Raw genomic sequence first — 10,777 nt, 5'->3', positions numbered from 1 at the left:
TTTCTTTCTTTCTTTCTTTCTTTCTTTCTTTCTTTCTTTCTTTCTTTCTTTCTTTCTTTCTTTCTTTCTTTCTTTCTTTCTTTCTTTCTTTCTTTCTTTCTTTCTTTTAGAATATTTTCCATGATTATATGATTCATATTCTTTCCCTCTCCCTATCCCTTTCCCCTCCTGTAGTCAATGAGCAATTCCACTGGGTTTTATATATATCACTGATCAAGACGCATTTCCATATTATTAATATTTGTAATAAACTGATCATTTAGAAGCTACATCCCTGATCATATCCCCATCGAACTATGTAATCAAGGAAATATTTTCCTTCTGTGTTTCTACTCCCACAATTCTTTTTCTGAATGTGGATAGTGTTCTTTCTCATAAGTCCTTCAGAATTGCCCTGGATCGTTACATTTCTGCTAGTAGAGAAGTCTATTACGTTTGATTGTGCCACAGTGTATCTGTCTCTGTGTATAATGTTCTCCTAGTTCTCCTTTCACTCTGCATCAATTCCTGGGGGTTGTTCCAGTTCACATGGAATTCCTCCAGTTCATTATTCCTTTCAGCACAATAATATTCCATCACCAACATATACCACAATGTGTTCAGCCATTCTCCAATTGAAGGGCATCCCTTCCTTTTCCATTTTTTTTGCCACCAAAAAGAGTATGACTTTAAATATTTCTGTACAGTTCTTTTTCCTTATGATCTCTTTGGGGTATAAACCCAGCAGTGGTATGGCTAGATCAAAGGATAGACAGTCTTTTAGTGCCCTTTGTGCATAGTTTCAAATTGCCTTCCAGAATGGTTGGATCAATTCACAACTCCACCAGCAATGCATTAGTGTCCCAATTTTTCCTCATCCTCTCCAACATTTATTACTTTCCTTTCCTGTCATGTCCTTAGCCAATCTGCTAGGTGTGAGGTGGTACCTCAGAGTTGTTTTAATTTGCATTTCTCTAATTATAAGAGATTTACAACACTTTTCATGTGCTTAATGATAGTTTTGATTTCTTTATCTGAAAATTGCATATTCATGTCCCTTGTCCATTTATCAATTGGGGAATGGATTTATCATTATTAAAATTTGACTACTATGAAGAAACTAAGGATCAATGGAATTAAGTGCTTAGCCTAATGTTATCTAGTGTTATAAAGTCATTGGGCTTAAGAAGAGGATCTCAAATACAGGGTTCTACCCCTGATCCTGATACTTTCCTCCATTCCCCATTGCTACTCCAGAAGATATTTGCAGAAGATTCAAGAACAGAGTAGGTCAAAATTTCCTTGTTGATCAAAATGATCTATGAGTAGTCTCTCAACTTTCATCTTTGGTAAGCTAAAAAGGGATACCTGTTCTATAAAAAAAGGAGAGAGAAAAAAATTGGAAATATGTAATTTTCTTCTAAAAGCAAACATTTATCAATGTAGCATGTGCTTTTATTATTGTTGTTCCTATTAAATAATTCCTAAATAACATTAAGAACAATGTCTTTAAAGGAATTAAATAGATTTCAGCTCAACAGAAGTCTACTTTTTTGTTTTCTATTATGCTGCCTAAACAAGGTCTCTAATTATCTTCTTGAACTCAGCTAGGTGAGAATTTAGTCTTATTGATGTGGATGCTTCTGGTTCCCAATGTTGCCTCATTTTAAAGTTTTCTCTGAAATGGAACCCTTTAAGAATCAAAACAGGAGTTCTCCTTGCTTCAGTCAATTAACTCTTTTTCTCCAAATTGGATTGTTCTCACTCATCTCACTTCTCTCTCCATCTAAAATTAACCTAACTGTAATAGGTTTCTCCTACTTCCTTCTTGTCCTCCTAACTATCCAATCCAAAAGGGAAAATTGAAGATAAGTAGAACTCTAAGAGAGTTAAACTATGATTCATCAAAGTAAGTTTTATCTGCTTTAACTTCTGATCTCTGGAAGTCAGCATTCTAGCTGGTGACCATGAGCCCTGGATGTCTTTAGATTGATCTTAGAATGGGGAGGAGGAAGAGGAAAGGAACAAATATTTTTACTAGGTGACAAGTACTATGCTGATCAAGTTACACATTAGATCTTCAAACAAACATTAGTAGGCTCAATCATTAACCTCATTTTACAATTGAGGAAACAATCAGAAATAGGTTGTGACTTACCCAAGATCAGATTGTTACTAACTATCTGAAACTAAATTTAAACTCAGTTCTTTATAATTACAGATCCAATGTTCTATCCACTGTGTCATTAGTTGCCTCTGGAATTCAGGGCTTAGTTTTCTATAGGCTACTTTGAAAGAGTGATGTTTAGCCTGGTAAGGTAAAGATTAGTTTGAGCTAATTGGTTGCAAGTTTAATAATTGCTAGCTGTTTTATGCTATTTCATCCATACAAATTCTAGTGGAACCCTAATACAGAGAGCTTTACAAGGTAAGCATAAATACTAATAAGTATATCAACAAACTGTTGATAGAATTGTGAACTGGTCCAACCATTTCTGGAAAATAAGTCACTAAAGCATACATTTTCTTGGACCCAAAAATATTACTGCCAGACATATAACCCAAAGTGTTCAAAGAAAGGAACAGATGACTCATCTATACAAAAATAATTTATGGTTATTTTATTGAAGCAAAGAATTGGAAGCGTTATATACATCTGTCAAGAGGGGAATGACTAGACAAATTATAGTGTATGAACTTAATGAAATGCCATTGTACTATAAGAAATGATAATCCCCATAAAAGAATTCAGAGAAACTTGGGAGGATTTATGTAGATTCTGATTCAGAGTAAAATTTCTAGAATAAGGAAAACAATTTGCATGATAAGCACACTTATATAAATTAAAACAACTTAAAAATACTTCAGAACTCTTATCCAACAACCAATAATGATTTCAGAAGACTGATGATGAAGTATGCCTCTCATCTCTTGACAGAGAAGTGATACACTAAAGGTCAATTTGTCAATAAACTTCCCTTAAACATTGATCAGTATAGTTCTTGGCACATAGTAATTTAAGTAAAAAACTAAGTGCCTACTTTGTGTCAGATTATGTGCTACATGCTGAGGACAGAAAAGTAAAAGGCAATCTATGTTTTCAAGGAGGTCACAATCTCTCCCAATGCAAACAACCACATACAAACAAGCTAAAGAAAATGGAAAATAGCCAGCAGAGGAAAGATACTAGAATTAAGAAGGATTTGAAAAGGCTTCATATAGAAGGTGAGATTGTATTTTGGATTTGAAGCAAGGTAAGCAAAGTTGAAATGAAGATTAAAAGCATTTCATGCATTAAGGGACAGTCAGTCAAAGTGCCTGCAGTCATAATCCTTGAGGAAATGTATGTTTTGGGACAGGGAAAAAGTATTGATTTATTTTGCTTAATTGTTTTTGTTTCTTTATAAGGGAAGTGCTATATTTTAGGAGGTGGCAGAGTAATAAAAAGTATACAAAAATAAGAAATGAGCATTGATAAAACACTTAAAATACATAGAACACAATTAAAAACACTTTATAAATGATGCAAAGGTAATTTTTCTTATTGGTTACATTTAATATACTCTTGAAATAAATAGAAATTCAAAGTTTCACGAACAAACTTGACTCTTTTTACACTGAAATATTCATGCTGTTGATGATTGCTAAGTTTATGGTTTAAAAACAATTTAAATAAAGAAAAGGAACTGGAAATTGAAGATTTGATAAGCTCTTTTATAAATTCAGGGATCCATTGATATTTCCATCCTTTACGCAGTTTTTCCAAAAGGAGTGATTTTTTTTTGCCAATACGAAACAAGCTACTACAAATGTAATTCAGCCTCACTTGTATTAAGCACCAGCATTGAAAGCCATCTCTGTATTTCCTGATGCACTGTATTTTCTATTCTCTTCTTTGTGTACATGCTCCTTGGAGCTCTGCATCTTTATTTCTTTCAGTTGTCTTCACTAGTGATACAATAGTACCTAGGAGATGTACACTTCCCCTGACTACATATCTTTCTGTACTAGTCAGTGTAGATTAGAACCCTGAGAGGAAATGAACCTCCAGGTTAAGGGGAAGGAAACCCAAGATAAATAAAATCATCATATACAACCCAGATGCCTTTAGGGATGAAATTCCCGAGGCCCAGATGAACAACATCTTAGGATTCTAAAAACACTTGTAATGTTTCACTGCTGAGCCACTGTCAGTGAATGATATCTGAAAACATTATGAAGAATGATAGCTACGGTTGGGCAAACTAGAAATTGTAAAAACTAAAGAAACTTTATAAATAGGAAGAAAGGGGAAACTATAGAACAGTGGGCTTGAAATTGATTCCAAGTTAAAGTCAGTAGTGTAATCTTAAGATGACTTATAAGCACTTAGAAAGGGATGTAATCTTTTCTATGACTTATCTAGATTCCAACAAGAGAAAATCTTGCTAGATTAGCCAGATTTCCTTCTTTTTAGGGGGTTATTGAACTTGTAGCCTAGTATACCTGAGTTTCAGTAAGGGATTTTGCTAAATTTCTCAAAATATCCTTCTAAAAGAGATGGAAGTATATGATATGGATTATAATGCAGGAAAGTGAATTTGGCAACCTCTTTTAACATTGAAAGAGTTATGATTAATTGTTGTAAGTCCAGAGGGAAGCCGCTACTGGAGTGACTCAATTCTTGGCTCATATCTGTTTGACATTTTTACTATTGGTTTTAATGAAAACATTGATGGCATCTTAATAAAGTTTTTTATGGCATAAACCTAAAAGGAATAGCTTACACATTGAATGATAAGACATGAATCAAAAAGAAAATCTCTTAGCAGACTAGAACAATGGGACAAACATTTTAAGTTTAAATTTATGAAGGATAAATATAAAGACCCTACATTTGAATTAGGGGATTTGAGTATTCATGAACTTTTTCAGGGATCCTCATTCATCTTTGGTGTATACTTGCACTCCACTATCACTGTGGCTCCAAGAAGAATATATAGTGGCCACATCCCTATAAACCAAGGAGTAACCAATGGGCCATAAACCCATTGATCAGCTATGGAGGCATCTACCCCAAACATATATTCCCCTGGTGGAATAAGTGGATGAAAACGATTTGTTCCAATTACTATGAAGGCGGGTGAAACAGGCATTGTGGAGTTCTTTTTCCTTATATTGTGTCAAAGTATATCTGTTGAAGAACTGAAGTCATTGCTCTAAGATCTGCTTTTTAGAATCCAACAGAAATCTATTCCTTTCCACCTGGAATCTCTTCAAATATGTAGGAAGTTACCATGTCCCCCACTCCAAGTCTTATCTTTTCCAAGTTAAATATCCCTAGAATTCCAAGGTGTCTTTATAAAGCTTGGTAAGTAGTGCTCTCACCATCTTGTTACCCCTCTCAGAATACTCTTCAGTTTATATGTCTTTCCTAAACTGTGGATCTCAGATCATATTACTCAAGGTATAACCAGACTAGGGAAGATTATACTGAAATTAAAAACAGCCTAATGCCTCCATGTGGAGTCCTGACATATGACATCAATTTTAATACATGCTTCATAATTATTTTCAATTGAATCATTGATTAATTAAACTTAACACTAGGTAGTTTACTACTGAATCATGTAATTTTAATGCATATTGAACTTCAGACCCCTAAAAACCTAAGATCTTTAAAAATGGGAATAAATATCTAATAACAAATTCTATCTTCTATTTGAGTTAATTTTTTAAAAATTCAAATGTATAGTTTGGCATTCATCTCTATTAGATTTAATCTCATTCCATTCTGCTCATCATGATAACTGTTTTGGATCATGACTCCCATCCAACAAAGTAGCTATCTCTCCAAATTTTGAATTTTCTATAGTAAAAGTCATTGATAAAATTGTTGCCCTGAACAGGGCCAAGAATTGATAATTGGAGAAAGTCTATTGGAGACCATCTTCTAAGATGGTTTTGAGTGAATAGTCAATAGATTTTGATCCACTAATCAATATTCTCTGGGCCTATATCACTTAACTAGTTTAGAAATAAACTGGTCATCTAGCTTAGATATATCATGTCTGTATTTAAGGACAGGTTAAGTGACTTTATCCAACACTTTGCCAAAGTATAAGTATTCTATGCCTATAGTATTCACAAGCTAGCAATCTAGCTATCTGTTCAAAAATGATAATGAAGTTAGCTTGTCATGTTCTGTTCTTTATTAATCCATTATGGCTCATTATAAACACTGTTTCCAAATCTAATAGTTCACAAGTTACTTCTTTAAAAACGCATTCCAGAATTTATTAAGGAATAAAGGTTAATATCGTGCTCATATTTTTCAGACAATGGGACAATATTTCCCCTTATCTACTCTTGTGTCAACTTATTAAATTGTTTACAATTTTTCAAATGTCATTAATGTGATCTTCCAGTTAGAATATGTGAAAAATAAACTAGAGCATAGTTTATCTAGGCCTTGTAGCTAAAATTCAGTGAGCGTCTAGAGTGTTATCCTATTGTTTTTTATTTATCTTGGGTTTCAAGCCCCTACTAACCATTTTCATTCTCTCATTCTCAATACTGAAAGAGAAAATAGAAGAAAAAAAAGTCAGATAGTTCACTCTTTTCTCTATTGTCCATTATCATTGTCCTATCCAATCCAAACATCAGGCTTTATCAATACTCTTTCATCCTCCTCTAGCCCTCCATATATCAAAGAAATCCTTTTTGATGTCTTTGGTATTCATCACCAGACTTAGCTAATTCTGGGCTTTAGGGACCTGGAAACCCTTCTTACAAGCCTATGCTGCTCTTTTGTATTCATCATCAGTTACTTGTCCCTATTTCCATATCCTCTACATGTCTCTTTTAATTTTGAATTGGTTGAAGAATATTCAGTCATCCATCTCTTAGGGCAGCTCCCCCTTTTCTCTTCATCAGAATAATTTCTTCTGGTGTCTTATGCATTTTTTTCATTCTGAAACATCAATGAAATAAGTCGTGCAAACAAAGCAACTTTTAGTGGATTGAAAACTATATCTGAATCAATGGGAAGGAAAAGAAACTTTATGAAGAGGAGCAGAGCATCCAGAATGAAGGAGACACTAGACCTTCTATTCTTTTTGTTTTGTTATTCAGTCATTTCACTCACATCTGACTCTAGATGATCCATCGTGGGTCTTTTTCCTTAGCAAAGATACTGGAGTGAATTGTCTTTTTTTTCTGCAGATCATTCTTCAGAGGAGAAAATGAAGTCAAATAGGGTTTAATGTGCCCAGGGTCATACAGATCATAAGTTCCCAAGGTTCGATTTGAACTCAGATCTTCCTGATTCCAGGTCCAACACTCTACCATTGCACCTAGCTGCCACATCTGAAAAATTGTCTTTAGTTTTAAGTGTCATGTTATAGAAAGAACATTCAAAAACTAGAGAATGGGAGGACAGACAGGACTGAGAGAGGAATTGAAATATTTTTTAAATTATGTATTACTTTGTATATATATAAAACAACATAAATTTTACATTTAATAATATAAGCATACCAGAGGCAGCCATGGCTGAGTGAATAGAATGATGACTCTGCAGTCAGGAACACCTGAGTTCAAAAATGACCTCAGACACTTGCTATCAGTGTGACCCTGGACAAGTCACTTAACCTGGTTGCCTGACCAAAACAAAAAAATAATCCACTGGATAAGGAAATGGCAAACTACTATAGTATCCTTGCCAAAAAACCCTCATAAATAGCTATGGTCCATGGAATCACAAAGAGTAGAACATGACTCAACAACGCCTACATTGTGTATTAGTAGAGTATAAGCTTTATAAGATGAAGGACTATTTTGATGACTAGCAAAGCATCTTAAACACAGAAGATACTTGAATTATATAGTACAGTGCAGCTTAAAGAGCCCTGGCTGAATTCAGAGACTTAAGATAAAAACTTGACTTTAGTACTTACCATCTGTATAACCTCACAGAAGTTATTTCAATTTCTTAGGTAGCTAATACATCAACAGTAAAATAGAAGGGTTGGACTAGAGGGTCTTTGATTTTCTTCCAATTCTAAATAGACATTTTATGAATATTATACATTGATAAGTTGAAGAAACAAGGGATGTTTAGCTTGTAAACAAAAGGGTTAGAGACAAATATAATGGCAGTCTTTAAGATCTGAAAGATTGTGATAAAGAAAAGGGATTATTTTTTTCCCCTTGAGAATAGAACTAAGCAAAGATAATTCCTCATTGTGTGGTTTTTGTGGTTTTTTTTTCCACAATAGTTCTTTGAGGTAAGATGTGAAAGTATAGTTGTCTCCATTTTGCAGATTAAGAAATTTAGGGGGGAAATTAAGATTACATGGTCACATGGCTGGTAAGTGATAGAGCTGGGATTTAAAACTTATATCTTCCAAACACAAGACCAATCCATATTCCATGATGTCATGAGATGTGATGATTCTTTCAAGAATTAGAAGTGATAGAAAGGCAGATTTTGATTTAATTTAAGTAAACTAGTGCTAAGAAATGTAACTATCCAAGTGTGGAATAGCCTGCCTCTGGAGGTAGTAACTTTTTTTAGTCCTGGAGGTCTTCCATAGAGGGTTGATAAAAAACCATTCATAATTTCTAGATGGCACATCTTCTCAGGTAATTTTCCAACTAGACAGTGTCCAATGTACCTTTTACTTTTGCAAGTCTGTGCTTTTAGCTCAATTAATTAATCAGGTAAAGCTGAATTCTCCTACAATATAATGTCCCAAAGGACAGTAAATAAAAGATAAACCCAACAGATTTTCCCCTCTAAAGGATTCACCATATTCCCTCCAACGTTTCCAAGGGGCAAAGTCTTATTTTTAAGAGAAACAAGGAAATCATCAAAAAAATCAAACTCTCAACAGACTTTTCATCTTTCTGTCTGTTTCTAAATACTAGTGTATCAGTATATAGTAGTGTTGCTTTCTAAATAACTACGTGTAGCATTAAGATAAAAATCTAAGAAAATGGCCCATTTTCCAGTTTTGTCATGCTCTTTATCTATGCTTATTCACAAAAGGAAGTGATTTGGAGCTGTCACATAGTAATGTCCTTTTAGGCTCTGGATTAGTCATTTTGTCAGAGCTTCTTTGCCCAGCATCCCTCCCTATGCATTTGCTGATAGAGATTCATGGGTCAGGGCCATCACTATGTTCTTGATCAGGATCAGTTAGCAGGGGATTTCAATTTCTTTTGCTTTAATATTCATTTCTATCAAATAGAAGAAAGACTATCAGATTGCATAGTCTTATCTGCTTAATATTTTCAGTGGCATGAAAATGAATAAAAAATCTCAAGTAATAAGAAACCCCCCAAAGCAAGAGTATACTTTGCTGGCAAAGAATCAAGACCAACTATTTAATGAAGATATGCTAGGATTATTTGTAAACTGAAAAAGTATATCTCTTTATGTTTTCATATATAAATATACTTTATCCTTGCATGATAAATAAATACACCAATATAAAAATGAACTAGGGATTTGTCACCTTAAAGAGCTACTGCCTGCAAACTCCTTCCACTATCCTAAGTTGATCTATGACTTAAAAAAATAAGTCTTAAGGAGTTTTCTAGGTTGCCAAATAGAGATGGATTGATTTGCTTTAGGGCCACATAATAAATGTTAGAGGTGGTATTGGAACCCAGGGTTTCATAACTCCTAATCTTTTAACTTAACCATTAAGCCACATTGTTTCTATAATATATACATACATATAGGTGTACATACCTATGTTGGATGAAATCACAGATCTATTATTGTTGAATAATAACAAGAAAGATGGATTGCATTTATATAGTATAATACAAAAGGCATTAGAAATATTGTCTCATTGTACTCGTACAAGAAAACAGGAAATAGCTGCTCTTATTATCTTCATTTTACAGATCAAAAACTGTGGCAGACAATGGGTAAATGACTTACCTGGGGTCACACAGCCCATAGGTCTTAAAATTCACATTTGAACTGAGAGCTCCCCAACTCTAGGTCTAGAATTTTACATACTCTGCCACTGCCTCTAGATGATTCTTTTTGGGGTTACATATAAAAAGCAGTGTGGTACAATGAAAATAATATTACATTTAAAGTGAGAGTATCTGTTTTTTTACTTGCTACTTTTTTTTTACTTTAGACAACTCATCTCACTCCCCTGGACATTAATTTCCTTGCCTGTAAAATTAGAGGACCGAAAAAGATGACCTATAATTTCCCTTCTAGTTCTAAAGTGATAATCTTTTTTTGGTGAAATAAGTGCCAAAGTGGTTAGAACGCTGGACTTAGATTCTGAAAGAGCTGAGTTCTAAATCCTGTTTTAGATAGTTCTAAGCTATATAACCCTGGGAAATTATCTTTAAAAAAATACAACCTTACCTTTCTTCTTAGAATCAATACTATATATTGGTGTATATAAAACTATATAAATAATAGATACACATAGGTATTTAGATAGGTCGATGGATAGACTGATAGAAAGTTTCTATGGTCTCAGTTTGGAGAATTCCAACAAGGACACTTGTATAGTTCATAATCTATTCCAAAGTTCACACATAATCTCTAGAGAATTTTCTATGGCATTTAGAGTTAAAGTGACTTGCCTATGGTCTCACAGTAATTTTAAGATATAACATTTGGGCCAATTTCTTTCTGACTCCAAGCCTAGAACTCCATTTTCTATGGCATAATTACTTTATTACATTTACACAGGTATGTGTATAACATGTATGTATATGCTTGTACATACATAGGCATATGTGCCTGAAAATTCTTCAATATAAGGTGCTTCTAGTG

This window comes from Monodelphis domestica, chromosome 7 (assembly GCF_027887165.1).
Source record: "Monodelphis domestica isolate mMonDom1 chromosome 7, mMonDom1.pri, whole genome shotgun sequence".
NCBI lineage: Eukaryota > Metazoa > Chordata > Mammalia > Didelphimorphia > Didelphidae > Monodelphis > Monodelphis domestica.
Note: the sequence above shows the minus strand (reverse complement) of the source record.